General features: G+C 39.8%; 2 pseudogenes; one reads left to right on the top strand and one right to left on the bottom strand.

Moving 5' to 3' along the window:
- Positions 1 to 300: 300 nt before the first annotated feature.
- Positions 301 to 408, top strand: LOC127484309 (U4 spliceosomal RNA; annotated as a pseudogene).
- A 4,623-nt stretch (positions 409 to 5,031) lies between these two features.
- On the bottom strand, positions 5,032 to 15,141 carry LOC100339670 (delta(14)-sterol reductase LBR pseudogene; annotated as a pseudogene).
- Between the last annotated feature and the right edge of the window lie 789 nt (positions 15,142 to 15,930).

Raw genomic sequence — 15,930 nt, 5'->3', positions numbered from 1 at the left:
CCTTTCAAATAAATAAATAAATAAATATTAAAAAAGAGAATTTCTTGTGTCCAGCTACAGTCACCATATTAAATACTGAGAAAAATGTGAAAATTTTGAACATTGATTAAGGAATTCCTCTCATATGACATGGGTATGAATATATTGTAAGAACAATATGTATTAGTACATGTTTATAGAATATTCCTGCAGTGGTTTTAGAGTTCTATGGACTTCAATTTTGTAAAATGATGCCAAATTGTTTTATTTACTTGTTTTCTCAAGAGATATATCAATTATTTTTCTTTGAAGTGAAGAGACAGTTTTGCACAGTGGCAGTATCATAGCCAATGAGGTTTATCTGAGGCGCGATTATTGCTAATTGAAGTCAAGAAACAAATTGTAAATGGTTGGAAGCAATTCTGGTAGGTGGTAGTTTGCAATAACCAGTAAGGATGAATGAAAATACTTATATATAGATAATGTTACAATTTTAAAATGCAAATGAAGTGGAAGATGCATTTCAAAATGAACATTTTATAAATGGTTCAAAATGAACATTATAAATTCTCTCCTTAAAATGTATTTCACTTTATAAACTGTCACTTCTTATTCTCAAGACATTAAACTGTGACATGCTTTTATTTGGAAGCAAAGAAAACGGTTGCATTTCACAATATTGAAAACATACAACTTTAAGTTTTGTTGAACAGTTTGCAATAGTTGTACTTAAAATTTTAGGCATAAATATATTTTCTTCATGATGCACTATGATAGATATATTATTTTAAAGGTAGTGGAATATATGGGGTAAGTGATCTAACAAATTTGTTTTCATTAGAGCAAGCAACTTGCCCCTGTGTATCTAAACTTAGACTGAGTTTCATATCACAACATAATTTACCTTCTGTGCAGGAAAAGTAAAGGATGTTAGATTTAAAATCACAAAATAAGACAGTCCAATTTACTTCTGGTTCTCAGTGATATATTAGTGTGGTTTATAACACCATGCATTCATGAAAGCTAGATTTTTATTCAAAAGTTCACATTTGTACATTTTTTGATAGCTCTATAGGTCTAAAATTTTCCTAAAGGACACATTTTTTTAAATATATGTTCATATGTGTTTTCTGCTGTAATCAATTTCTAAAGTATATACACTGACAAAAAGAACTACACAAAGTACGCTCATTGAACAAGGTATATCTTTGCTAAATTTAAAGATGCTGGCTTTACCCTCTATGCCACAATGTCGGTGATGAGTACTTGTTTCTTTTTTTTTGTAAAGATGTATTTATTTATTTGAAAGGCAGAGTTACAGAAAGGCAGAGGCAGTGAAAGGGAGGGAGGGAGGGAAGGAGGGAGGGATAGAGAGAGAGTGTGTGTGTGTGTCTTCCATATGCCGATTCATTCCCCAGGTATCTGCAATGGCTGGAGCTGCACTGATCCAAAACCAGGATCCAGGAGCTTCTTCTGGGTCTCCCTAAGGGGTGCAGGGGCCCAAATATTTGGTCCATCTTCTACTTCTTTCACAGGCTATAGCAGAGAGCTGGATCAGAAGTGGAGCAGCTGGGTCTCAAAGCAGCACCATATGGGATGCCGGCACTGGAGGCAAGCAGCTTTACCTGCTATGCCACAGTGCCAGACCCTATATTTGGTTTTGAGTAATGTTCATCTGCAGTTTTCATAGGTTTTATCAGAAAGTGTCATTTGGTATTAAGATCTCAGTAAAAAATAAGAGTGGGGATAAGAGAGGGACAAGTGGGGTGGGAGTATGAATGGGAGGGCAAGCACAGTGGGAAGAATCATCATGTTCCTAAAGTTCCAATTATGAAGCATATGAAGCTTGTAACTATAAAGCTTTATAGTTCAGCATACACTCCTACGGACTTACTTCTAAGGGTACAGTTAAAAACTTGCCATAGGACCCCAAATCCCCTTAGGCTGCATGGTAAAAATACCGTCATTTTTTAACAATTTATTTTATTTATTTGAAACACAGAGTTACAGAGAGAGGTAGAGATAGAGAGGTCTTCCATCCCGTGGTTCACTCCTGAGATGGCTGAAATGGCCAGAGCTGCACCGATCTGAAGTGTGGGTGCAGGGGCCCAAGGACTTGGGCCATCTTCTACTGCTATCCTAGGCCATATCAGAGAGCTGGATCTGAAGAGGAACAACCAGGATTGGAATCAGTGCCCATATGGGATGCCAGCACTTCAGGCCAGGGAATTAACTCACTGCGCCACAGTGCCAGCCCCAAAAATACCATCTTAAGTGTTAAAGTGATCATATGGATAGGGTTGAATGGTAATAATAATAATAGAATCCTCACAACAGACTCATAGAATGACAATCACTTTAAATAGCACTCTGACCTCAGAATCATCCCTTAAAGCATTCTGGCCTGGCTGAAAAGCACAGGAGAACATTTCAGGCATGGAAAGCCAAGACACTGTGGCAAAAAATCTCCTACATAAAGGATCTCGGTGGGTGAGACCCCATTGGAAAGAGGTGGTCATCAAAGAAGGAGGTACTTTTCTCTGAAAGGTGGAGAGAACTTCCACTTTGCTTATGGCTTTGTCTAAATACTGGTAGCATTTGTGGATTCAAAAGGCTTCCTATTTCTAATGTTGTGCTTAAGAAATTTATATTCCTTAAAACATAAATTTAAAAAATAAAAGCAAAAATTAGCCTTGAGTTATCATTGATGTCATACATAAAGAGTGTTATTTATTAAATTAAGAGTCACCATGCACTAACTTCTCATGAAGGTCCTCTATTCAAGGAATTGTATTATTACTATGTATAAGTGTTCACAAAAGATGTATCATTCTTGGGTGCTTGTTTAAAGTTAAGTTTCTAAAAAAAAAGAAAGATTTGAAATTAACTATAAGATGCAATTATTTTGAAAAGTTCTTGTATCAACAATCAAGGAACTGTTTTTTTTTATGGGAATTGTTGAACTTTTTACTTAGTATAGAGTTGGTCTTTTGTGTATGCAGTTAATCGAAAATGGAGCTTAGTGGAGAATGGGACAGGGGATGGGAGAGAAAGGAGGGGGGGGTTGGAGACCAGGTGGGAGGGTGGGTGTGGTGGAGAGAATCACTGTATTCCTAGGGTTATACTTATAAAATGTGCTGGATTCTGTCCCGGTTGCCCCTCTTCCAGGCCAGCTCTCTGCTATGGCCCGGAAGTGCAGTGGAGGATGGCCCAAGTGCTTGGGCCCTGCACCCCATGGGAGACCAGGAGAAGCACCCCGCTTCTGCCTTCGGATCAGCGTGGTGCACCAGCCGCTGCACGCCAGCCGCGGTGGCCATTGGAGGGTGAACCAACGGCAAAGGAAGACCTTTCTTTCTGTCTCTCTCTCTCTTACTGTCCACTCTGCCTGTAAAAAAAAAAAAGATTGTAAAATGCAGACTGCTAGAACAAGCCAACTCCATGATCACATTCACATATGCTACATTATATGCACTTCAAATTGCAATGCAGAATGAACGCTGCATATTCAAATGGCTCATATATAAAAGGAATATTTAAAACCCAACATACATACTCTTATGTATTACACTTCCCTATGTTTAAGATACTGAGAACAATTTAACTCTGAATATAAAAGTTGAGTGAATTTGCTACTGTTACATTATTAGACTGTAACAACTTCACTAGAACTTTAACGGTTATAGCTACCTTATGCACATCTGTTAAACTAAAAGACAGAAATGATTTTAAACTATCCTTTCTTTGTAGATAGTAAATATAAAGAATGCATAAAATACAGTAAGCACTGCCTGAGCTAAACAGTACCAAAAACACTGTTGGATTTAAAAAGTCAAAAACCAATAAAAATATTAGCCTAAAATGGAAAATTTCCAAACACCAGTGTGTGTAAAAATGTTTAAATAGGGATGTTACTTCAAAAATCCCTTTTTTTCTATTTGCAGCAGTTTTAAAGGGCAAAAAGGCTGGCGCTGTGTCTCAATAGGCTAATCCTCTGCCTGCGGCGCCAGCACACCAGGTTCTAGTCCCAGTCGGGGCGCTGGATTCTGTCCCGGTTGCCCCTCTTCCAGGCCAGCTCTCTGCTGTGGCCCGGGAGTGCAGTGGAGGATGGCCCAAGTGCTTGGGCCCTGCACCTGCATGGGAGGCAGGCACCTAGCTCCTGGCTTCAGATCAGCGTGGTGCACCGGCCGCAGCACGCCGGCCGCAGCAGCCATTGGAGGCTGAACCAATGGAAAAAGGAAGACCATTCTCTCTGTCTCTCTCTCTCACTGTCCACTCTGCCTGTCAAAAAGAAAAAAAAAAGGGCAAAGAAACACCTGCAGTTGAGGTAGCAAAACCAAATTCACAAACTTTGGACTAGGAAACATACTCTTCCTATGTTTTAACAGCATCTTCTATACAATATTGATTCTAATTTCAGCAGACTTTTTAATTCATGTGTTATTGTATAAAAATTTAAAATACTGAAAATGTTTCTGTTAAAAAATATTTAGTCCTCACAATTATCTCACATTCAAAATACAGAAAAATCTCAAGTCACCATATATTACATAAAAGTATAAGCTATACTACATTTGCAAAGGTAAATTTCTAGAAGTTGAGGTTAAGCCAACTGCTACTAATGGTTTCCTTTAGATGGTGCTTGCTACTGTCTCTCATCACTTTTTACATAACAGGATTTAACAGAGCATGAGTTTTGAATTTTAAATCATATCACTAATAAATGAAAATTCTATTCTTGATGCAATAAATGTAAATGCAATTTAAGTGTAACAGTATTTTTCATGTAGTCAAGAACTGGTGAAGTAAACAGTCAAAAATTCAAAGTAAACAACAAGCCATAAGCATCAATACTATTCTTTGCAAGTGCATTTATAATAAGAATTTTATTTTCAGATTTTTAAGGATTACAAATTCTCCATTAAAATGCTAATTCTAATATTTTGTTTGCATTTTTCCTTATTGCTATCATAAAAAGAAATGGAGCTATATTAAAAGACCTCCTACTCGGCTCTGTAGTCCTGTCTTGGGAAAGAAAGAAACTTACAGGTCCCATCAGTGCAAGGAGAGGGAATTCATTTTGGGTTCTGCTGGCCTAGTATAGGCAGGGCATGAGGGGCAGGGCACGCGGTGGCAGTACTTCTCCCAGGCCAGGCTGTACTTGCTCTGGCAGCAGTGCTCATCATGGGCCTTGTGATGCAGGAGCAGCACTGTGAAGTAGATGACATAGAAGTAGGGCAGCGTGTGTGAGAAGCTGCATGGATGGACCAAGCCAGCACCATCAGGAGATCACCCAAGTAACTGTGGTGGCGGACAAAGCCCCACCATCCAGAGATGAGGAGACATTTCCATCGAAGTATGAATGGTTTTCAAATGTGCCAGCTTGGGATCAGTCCGGTTTTACCAGAATGCATTTTTCCTGAGAATTTGCGCATCAGAAGATCACATACCCTGAGAGTTTCAGAACAATAATTAAAGAAGCCAATGGCCAAGACACTTCATTAAGATGATGGACTTAGTAAAAGGCTTAGAAGCTGTAGATAAATGACACCCACACCAGATCTCCAAAAGCCAGCATGAATCCGAATCCAACACAGATGATATCCATGGTGTCACCACTGCTTCCTCATTCCAGAGAGTATCTACCACATATAAGAGCTGGAAACTGTTAGCCAAAATCATTTACAAGGATGGAGCAGCACGGTTGTTTAATTTCACTTCAGTCAAAAGCAACACCAAGTTAATAAGCACCCATCCAATCAATCCAGGGTGCAATTCACAAAAGTATTTGAGATCAAAAGTACCAATTCAAGGATTTAATTCATGGCCAATGAAGAAATCATAGACAACATTTCCAGAGCTGGCAGGTGACAATTCTTCTCTGGGTGCTTTCAAAGAGCAGAAAACACAGTGGCTGTGAGCACAAACTGAAGGAAATTAGGGTACATGTAATGGAGCTCCAGGCTCCAACAGCTGATGTCAGGAGGAATGCGTAGAAACCATTTAATCTGTTCTTGAGTCTTCTCCCATTAATAAGAGGCATTCCTTCTACAACCTGCCCAATTGGCAGTAGGTAGAACAGAGCTTGAATGAAAAACCAGAGGAGGTAGACCCCAAACACTCTCATTTCCCAGAAATCATCCCAAGCTGGCAGAGGAGGAGGGAAGTTGAGAAGACTGAACTCATCCTGTTTACACATCAACAGCAACAGGAAGAGGAAGACAGGCAGGCCAATCATGATGAGGAACACACCAGGGACTCCTCTGAACTCCAGGTCCTCTGTCTGGGTGGTGCTCACTTCATAGGTCCTGAACAATGCAGGTCTTTTGGTAACAAGTTTTTCTTCATTAAAATCTGTTTTTTTAATTTGATCTCTTCTAGGATGAAGGCTATACTGTGTAGATACGTAACTGCTCCTTGTGGTAAATGGAATGTTCCTGTGTGTTCTTATCAGGCAGCTCATTCTTCTCCACATTCCACTCCACATGCTCTGCTTCCCCATTGTATCTGCTGATGCTATTTCCAAATGGCCTCAACACCAGAGGAGTCAATTTGACTTCCAATATTTCCCTCTTTGTTTCCTGAATGTCAGGCTGGTGGGAAGTGGAGGCAGATCTTTGGGAACTTCTAGGTGGTCAACCAGGGGCCTGGGAGTGTGATCTTGACTGACTCCCTCGACTCCCTTTGCTCCCCCACCATCTGGAGGGAGAACTGGAGGTTGAGCCACTTTTATTTTGCTTAAAAGTAGTTAAAGGCTTGATGTCACTTTCCTCCAATTCCAGCTCAGTTCCATGCTCGTATTTTACAGTGTATAGTTGAGATTTGTCATCATGGCTCAAAATCTCCACTTCATAATAAAGTGAACTCTGGGCCACCGACCTCTTACCACTTCACCATCTGCAAACTTTCTACTTGGCGTTTTCTAATAGCCTACAGCAAGCTCCAGTGGGAACTCAGACTATGACAGGGAAGAGTCCGCAGCAGCAACTCCCTGGCGGTTCTGCATGCGTGACACTGCCTGCCGTGCTCTCCTCCATATTCTTTTTTTTTTAAAGATTTATTTTATTTATTTGAAAGACAGAGTTACAGAGAGAGGTAAAGACAGAGGTCTTATATCTGCTTGTTCACTCTTCAGATGGCAGCAATGGCCAGAGCTGTGCTGATCCAAAGCCAGGAGCCAGGAGCTTCGTCCAGGTCTCCTATGTGGTGCAGGGGCCCAAGCACTTGGGCCATCACCTATTGCTTTCCCAGGCCATAGCACAGAGCTGGATCAGAAGAGGAGCAGCCAGGACTACAGCCAGCACCCATATGGGATGCTGGCACTTCAGCCCAGGGCTTTAACCCATTGTGCTATAGCACTGGCCCCAGGATTTATTTAGTTATGAGACAGAAAGAGCTACAGAGAGAAAGGAAAGACACACAGAGAGATCTTCCATTTATTGTTTCACTTCCCAGATGGCTACATATCTGAGACTGGGACAGGCTGAAGTTAGGAGCCAAAAGATTCTTATGGTTCTCCCACAGGGGTAGCAGGGGCCCAGAGACATGGGCCATTTTCCATTATTTTGGAAATCTATTTTAAAAATAATTACATAATATTTATTTTAAATAAGTTCACACAATGCCTAGATATAAAATGCATTGTGGGCCGGTGCCGTGGCTCAATAGACTAATCCTCTGCCTGTGGCACCAGCACCTCAAGTTCTAGTCCTGGTTGGGGCACACTGGATTCTGTCCTGGTTGCTCCTCTTCCAGTCCAGCTGTCTGCTATGACCCAGGAGTGAAGTGGAGGATGGCCCAAGTGCTTGGGCGCTGCACCTGCATGGGAGACCAGGAGAAGCACCTGGCTCCTGGCTTCAGATCAGGAAGATCTGAAGTGGCTGCAGCGGCCACTAGGGGGTGAACTAATGGAAAAGGAAGACCTTTCTCTCTGTCTCTCTCACTGTCCACTCTGCCTGTCAAAAAAAAAAAATGCATTGTGTTCTGTCAGATTATAACTTCCTTACACACACAAACAGCACCTTGCTTATAGCATGGAATTAAGGTAATCACAGGATCTCTGGCATGATTTGCCCACCTTCAATCTCCAACCTTCAATGCCACTGCAGAGAGCTCTTAAAAGGTAAATTTTATCCAGTCACATACTGCTTTACAATTCCATCAATAGCATTTAGATTAAAATGCAAATTCCTGAGTTTGGCATACTAGATCCTCTAATATCTTACTCTTTCTAATCTATCTCCTATTTTCATAGAACTATGTGGCTTGAGCTATGCTGAACTGTATGTACATGAGTTGTGTACTTCACTCTGCTGTCCCTAGGTGTGGGACTATATGTCTCATTTGGCACAGTGTGTCCATCTTTTTTCTCAGTGAATTTCACTTCATTCTGAAAGGCCAGTCCAGACACATCACTTTCTTCTAAGAATCCTTTCCTGACCGGAGACTAGTTAGGGTGACTCTTTTGTACTCTAAGAGCAAAAAGATGTTTGAGTACTTATCATAAGATACCATCAGTTTTGAAGCCTCCAAGAGGATTATTTTCTTGCTTAGTGGCCTCAGCAGATGGCATATGGCAGTAATTAAGGCATGTTAAATAAATCATATAAAGAATCAAGATATTAAGGATTAGAACTGCAAATACATGATAAAACACTTTCAACTTAACCTTACATGGTAGACTATGAAAAATATTTGAAAGGAAATAAGCTACAGAACTATCTGAATGTTTATGTAAATTATCTTTAAGTTTTTGTTTTTTATTCTTAAGCATAGGTTCCTTAGGTAAAAACAAACATAAGGTGATTTTTGAAAATTAATTAATTTAGAGATGAAACAATAACTACAAATTTTAATAAATGGAATACAGCACTTTGATAAAACAGAAGCCATAGAAATTAATGTACAATGCAATCATATTTATGTACATAACATGAAGCAAATTACTTAAATTCACTACTTCTCAGTTAGATGCTATTCTTCTAATCCTAACTTTTCTATGAAAGTAGCAAACAAGTAGGAAACTAGTTAGAATAGTAAAATATTACAAATATCTACGATCTTGAGTAATAAATATTGGTGCCAATTTTGAAAGCATTTCAGAAAATGGTTAATTTCCAGAATTAAGTACTATTAATCAGAAACAGAAAATAAAACATCTATATGGAGCACAGCTTTGTGATTCTACCTGAAAATAATCTCATTATAGTTGGATATCTATAAATTTCAAATGGTGAAAATACTAGAAAGGAGATTACAAAAACAAACACCTCTGGATCTCCAGAGCACTTTTCAATGAGGTGCAGAGTTGACTAGACATAGTAAATAAGGTTAATGCCCCAAATTTCACTTAAATAGGTTATAGAGATTCTGTAAACAATTAAAAATAAACACACACACAAAATAACTGTTTATAAATTCTATGTAGGGTTGTCATATGGCTAGCCCACTGTAGGGGACTATGTAGAACCTGAGATCCTTTGTTGGAGGATGTCCAAATGTCAGTCTGTATAGGTCACATCATCTATTGAAGCCAATTCTCTAGAGAGAAGTGTGTTGAAAATAGTGTCTCATCTTTGATAGTGCAGTCCTCTATGAAGATTTTCTTTGTCTATCTCTCCTGAGAGCAAATCTCTAAATCTTTTGTTGGAATGAAGAATCAGCAATCATGTTGTTGAATAAGGTTGTTGAAAGGAATAAGAGTTATGCTCCTTAAATCCAAGCAACCACCATAGCCTTCACAAATCTGGATCAAAAATTCTAAATTAGCTATAGAATTCTGTTTTAGTCTTGCTGTTCCTTGCAGCATCCAAAACTAAGATCTTCTGACTTCTGTTTGTTTCTTTCCTCTTCTCTCTGCTCCAGCACAATATGGCTTCTTAAATGTCCTAAGGTATAGGGGAGGTAGCTAGAGGAAATGCACTTATCACAATTCATTTAACCTAAGGGTACATTATTTTTATTTTTATATTTTACAATTGTTATAACTTAAAATATTAATTATATATTTAGTAGTGTTATACCAAAGCTAATGAAATTAAGTACAGACTTCTGTTAGAAATTTCCCATTTCTTCTTCCAACATCAGTAAAATGGTGTCAGGTCTCAAAAATGGAGGCTGGGTAAAGAGGAAAGAAAGCAGAAAAAGAAAGAAAACAGAGTTTCTGAATAATTTGTTCCATATTTATTTCTTCTTTCAAAAAATACCTACATCTTCTGCTTCCAAATACCTATATTAGGCACTACTTGGTATGGTATAATGATTTTTCTATCCATTGCTGGAATCTTTATAATTAAATATGCCATTTAAGAAAACTTGCAAAAACTAGCTATACCAAATGCCAGCTCCTCAATTTTATTTTTAAAAAATAGTTCAATATCTTATTAGTTCTTTTTTAAAGATTTATTTATTTATTTGAAAGTCAGAGCTACACAGAGAGAGGAGAGGCAGACAGAGAGGTCTTCCTTCTGCTGGTTCACTCCCCAATTGGCCGCAATGGCTGGAGCTGTGCTGATCCAAAGCCAGGAGACAGGAGCTTCTTCCAGGTCTCCCACACTAAGTATCCCATCAGTTCTAATGTATGGTAATATTAAGTAGGAACAGCATGGAATACCTAATGATTTCAAGAATTTGCAAGGCTGAGAAAATTTTGATCAGTGTAATTAAAAGTTTTTCTGTGAGACTTCCAAGAAAAGATGAGAAAAGCTCCATTTATTACACACTAATTTTTCCATATTTTAGGTATGATAGAAGCCTATTTTTACACTTTCCTGAATTTGATAAATAATGAAATACTTTCTCTGAGATTTTGAGTAAGGAAATTAAAACAAATATTATTTTATCATTAAATGCTTTTAATTTAAAAAAGCTGTAATAGTATATAATTATTATTTGGTTTGTGAAATAGTTAAAGTGATAAAAGTGTAAATATCTTCAATATTGGATATAACTTTTCTATGAGCTCTGAAAGAAATCTTATTTTTCAAATTAAAAATATCCTGGTGCCGTGGCTCAATGGGCTAATCCTCCACCTAGTGGCACCAGCACACCGGGTTCTAGCCCCGGTCGGGGTGCCGGATTCTGTCCCGGTTGCCCCTCTTCCAGGTCAGCTCTCTGCTATGGCCAGGGAGTACAGTGGAGGATGGCCCAAGTGCTTGGACCCTGCACCCCATGGGAGACCAGGAGAAGCACCTGGCTCCTGCCCTTGGATCAGTGTGGTGTGCCAGCCACAGCGCACCAGCTGCGGCATCCATTGGAGGGTGAACCAATGGCAAAAGGAAGACCTTTCTGTCTGTCTCTCTCTCTCACTGTCCACTCTGCCTGTCAAAAAAATATATCCTAATATACTATAATTCATTGGGAAATTATTCTGTTGAATATTCTTACCTAATACTGCCTTAAATGGTAATCTTATGGTCACTGCAAAAAAAAAAAAATTATCATTATTGATAGAACACAGAAAAAGCCAGCCGGTGCCGTGGCTCAATAGGCTAATCCTCCACCTTGCGGCGCCGGCACACCGGGTTCTAGTCCCGGTCGGGGTGCCGGATTCTGTCCCGGTTGCCCCTCTTCCAGGCCAGCTCTCTGCTATGGCCAGGGAGTGCAGTGGAGGATGGCCCAGGTGCTTGGGCCCTGCACCCCATGGGAGACCAGGAAAAGCACCTGGATCCTGGCTCCTGCCATCGGATCAGCGCGGTGCGCCGGCTGCAGCGGTGGCCATTGGAGGGTGAACCAACGGCAAAGGAAGACCTTTCTCTCTGTCTCTCTCTCTCACTGTCCACTCTGCCTGTCAAAAAAAATTAAAAAAAAAAAAAAAAAAAAAAACACAGAAAAAGCCTTTAAAATATCATCACTTAAAACATTATAAGACCTAAAATATAACATCATATCTTAAAACCCAAATGAGTTAATACCATTCAAAATTTTCAAATATGCATATATTTCACACCGTCAAGCAAATAACCCAATTAATTGGCATGTATAGGCGGTGCTGGCATCACAGGCAGTGGTTGAACATGTTGAGCCACAATGTCAGCTCCAAACTGCAAATAATTTTCTTTATATTGAACCCTGGAAATGATTAACAATCCGTTAGTTCTCACTCTGTCTCTCCTTCTCTCTGTCAGCCGCCTTTCAACTAAATAAATCTCTAAGAAAAATGAGACCAGTGCTGTGGTACAGTGTGGTGAGCTACTACCTCCAAGTCCCAGCTGCTCCACTTCTATTCCAGCTCCCTGCTAATGTGCCTGGGAAAGCAGTGGAAAATGGCTTAAATACTTTGGCTCTGTCACCCCATGGGTGACCCAGATCATGGAGTTTCTGGCTCCTGGTTTCCATCTGGCCCAGTCTAACTGTTGCAGCCATTTGAGGATGGATGGATGATGGATGATCAATTTATCTCTCTGCCTTCCTCCCTCCCTGTCATTCTGCTATTCAAATAGATAGAATAAAACTTTTTATTTTTAATTTTATTAGATTGAGAGAGAGAGACTTCATCTACTGGTTCACTATCCAAGTAGCTTCAATGGACAGAACCAGGCCTGTCTGAAGCTAGGAGCCAGCAGCTTCTTCTGTACACAGGGGACCAAGTATATTATTTAGTACATAGAATAAGTACTAGATATTATTGTTAGTATTGAAAGAAACTACAGAAATAATCTAGGCAATAAGCTTTAAAATGCAAATTGACATTAAGAAGTCTAATATGAAATTTCTATGTTCATGAAAATACTCTAAATTTTCTCACCATTTAACTTTATACTCAATAAAATATTTGACCTCATATTAAAAACAAATGTATAAATGTTATCATAAAAATCAATTACTGTATTATAAGATCCCTTTAATTCTAAATGCCTGTGACTCTTAAATCATTAGCATTTACTGACTTCTTTTCACCTAAGAAAGCATAATCCACACTTACTTGACTTTTATGTATCAATACATGCTTTTGCAAGAGTCATATAATGTATGTAGGGAATATACCTTCCTTCCAGTAAAGTTGCCATGCTCAGTCCTGTAAGCTGTGAACAAGACAGTTTCAATTCTTCAGCATTACACACAGCTGTAAATTCCAGCAGTATTATCAGTATATACAAAGGAAGATAGAGATTTACAGAATTTTTGGAAAGGCATTATTATAGTAAATAAATATATTTATTCTAAAGTTAATAACATTTGAACATTTAGAACAGGAAAACTAAGCATGTCCTTGCCAATAATAACCTATATTGGGGCCTATACAGAACGCATTTTCCATCCTATGATACTAAAAGAATTGGGGTTATAATGAAAAAATGAAGTCACACATGCAGAAATTTTAACCAAAACAGAATATAGATAGTGTATTTGTGTCATCTATAATCAAACACATAAGAACATACAATATTCCAGCAAATGATTTCTGAATATTTTTAAGTTTTATTGATGAAGGAATTTCTTTTTCATTGTACAGCAGTTATTCCCCTTTCCATAAAAGTGAAAATGATGTTTCTTTTTTTTTTTAAGATTTATGCTATTTATTTGAAAGACAGGGCCACAGACAGAGGTAGAGACAGAGAGAGAGGTCCTCCATCTGTTGGCTCACTCCCCAGATGACCACAAGTATTCCCTTTCACCCAGTTTCCTCCTTCAGGACTTCTCCTTGTCCTGCTTTCCAAGGCCTCAGAAGTCCTGATTCCAGTGCCCCAATAGCAAACCAGTTCTTAAATGGAGAATAAGAAAGAGAAGAAGGGGAAAAGTAAAGTGGTTGCGGTGTCTGCTATAGGTAAAATATGCCACTTTTCCTTTTTTATATGTCTACTGATGTCCTTTTATGTCACCAGGACTCTCCCTGGTATATATTTTATGTTACCTATTTTGTTTTCATTTTAAAAATTTAGACAGGGGCTGGCGCCGTGGCTCACCTGTGGTGCCAGCATCCCATATGGGCACTGGGTTCTAGTCCTGGTTGCTCTTCTTCCAGTCCAGCTGTCTTCTGTGGCCCAGGAGGGCAGTGGAGGATGGTTCAAGTGCTTGGGCCCCTGCACCCGCATGAGAAATGAGGAAGAAGCACTTGGCTCCTGCTTCAGATCAGTCCAGCACCAGCCATAGTGGCCATTTGTGGAGTGAACCAATGGAAAAAGACCTTTCTCTCTGTCTCTCTCTCACTGTCTATAACTCTACTTGTCAAATAAAAAAAATTTAGATGGAGGGAGAGGGAGAGAAAGAGAGAGAGAGAGAGAGAGAGAGAGAGAGATCTTCCATTCACTTGTTTACTTCTTAGATGGCTGCAATGGTCAGAGCCAGGAGCCTCTTCTGGGTCTCCTACAGGGTTCGAGGGGCCCAGGTGCTTGGGCTACCCCAGGCACATCAGCAAAGAGCTGGATGGAAAGTGGAACACAAAGATCATGAACTGGCTCTCATATGGGATGTTGATTCCACATGTGGCAGCTTTACCTGCTACATCACAGAGCTGTCTGCCAATATGCTACTTTTCTAAAGAAAGACCTCAGAAAAATTAACCACAAGAAATGAGCCCAGGGTCTGACATTGAGCCTCAAGGGGTTGAGACACAGCCCACAGTGCCAGCATTTCATATAGGTACTAGTTCATGTCCTGATTACCCTACTTCTGATCTAGCTTCCTGATAATGTACTTAGGAAGGCAGTGGAGGATGGCCCAAATATTTGCATTCCTGCCATCCATGTGGGAGACCTGGATGGAGTGATTGGCTCCTCACTTTGACATTGCCCAACCCCAGCTGTTGTGGCCTTTTGGGGAGTGAACCAGTGGATGAAATCTCTCTCTCTCTCTCTCCCTCTCCCTCTTTCTCTGCCCTCCTTTCTCCTTCTCTTTTTTGCTCTATAACTGTCTTTTCAACAAATAAATACAAATAAAAAAGAAAGTTTCAAAAATATGAGCCCATTTTTCTTTGAAAGGGTCCTATTCCTCCTGTCTCCCAAGTGCCCAATGTTGAGGTTCTCTTCTTCCCCTCCTACTTACTATAGAAGCAGCTCCCACAGCAACAGGTTTATGCAGCCTAATGGTGTAGGCCTGCAAGACAGTTATAGTCCTAAAGCCAGGAACAACCAAGGCATGCAATATGGTAACTGCTGCAGCTGCCCTCAAAGTACACACCAAGCACTTCAGGATCATAATGTACATGCCTCCCTGCTGCCACTGCATGCTTCTAGAACAACTGTATGAGGTAAAAAAAAAAAAAAGTCTTTGAGCACAGTTAGATATAAAAGACAATAAGCAAGCCAAGAAATTTTCTTTTCCACCTACCAAAAATGTACTTATTTAGTACACATCTAAGGTTGCTCTCAAGAAATTATCCCAGCTCTGGCATTAAAAATCATTAGATCATTAATCATTACTGTTCACAGATCCTGTGAGTTGGGAATGTGGAAAATGATTGAGTAGCTGTGTGGTGCAGGGTCTTTCCTGCAGCTGAAGTCAGACACCCACTGAGCTGCAGTCCTCTGAGTGTTTGACTGAGGCTGATGGACTCACTCAAAGCTCATTCACATGATTGACAAGCTGTCACTGGACTTTGGCTATATCCCGATTTCTACATACATGTGCCTGTACACAGGGTTTCCTGGGTGTCCTTGCAGCATGAGAATTTCCCTCAGAGGAATTGATCCAAGGCAGATTGGAGTGGTCTTTACAACAGCCTCAAAAGTCACATGTCATCTCTTCCATGACATACTACCTTTTCTACAGGGCTGTCTCGGACTCAGTGAGTGTGCAAAGGGTGTGAATACTGATAAGGATCATTGGGGATCATTTTGGAGATTGGCTGCAATAGCGCTTAAAAGAATGAGAAGCGTATCAGAAAGTAGATGGAGAGAAAGAGAGAGAGGATGGAAGAGAAGGATATGTTTCAATTCATAAGAGCTGAAAGCAGAGAGAAAAAAAGCACCCAGGTCTTCCTTGAGACCTCTGAGCCCACTGTGTAGGGTCTACTCA

The sequence above is a fragment of the Oryctolagus cuniculus genome, chromosome 15 (genome assembly GCF_051225735.1).
Source record: "Oryctolagus cuniculus isolate XC-2025 breed Fujian yellow rabbit chromosome 15, ASM5122573v1, whole genome shotgun sequence".
NCBI classification, from domain to species: domain Eukaryota; kingdom Metazoa; phylum Chordata; class Mammalia; order Lagomorpha; family Leporidae; genus Oryctolagus; species Oryctolagus cuniculus.
This window is presented reverse-complemented; position numbering and strand designations above follow the sequence as displayed.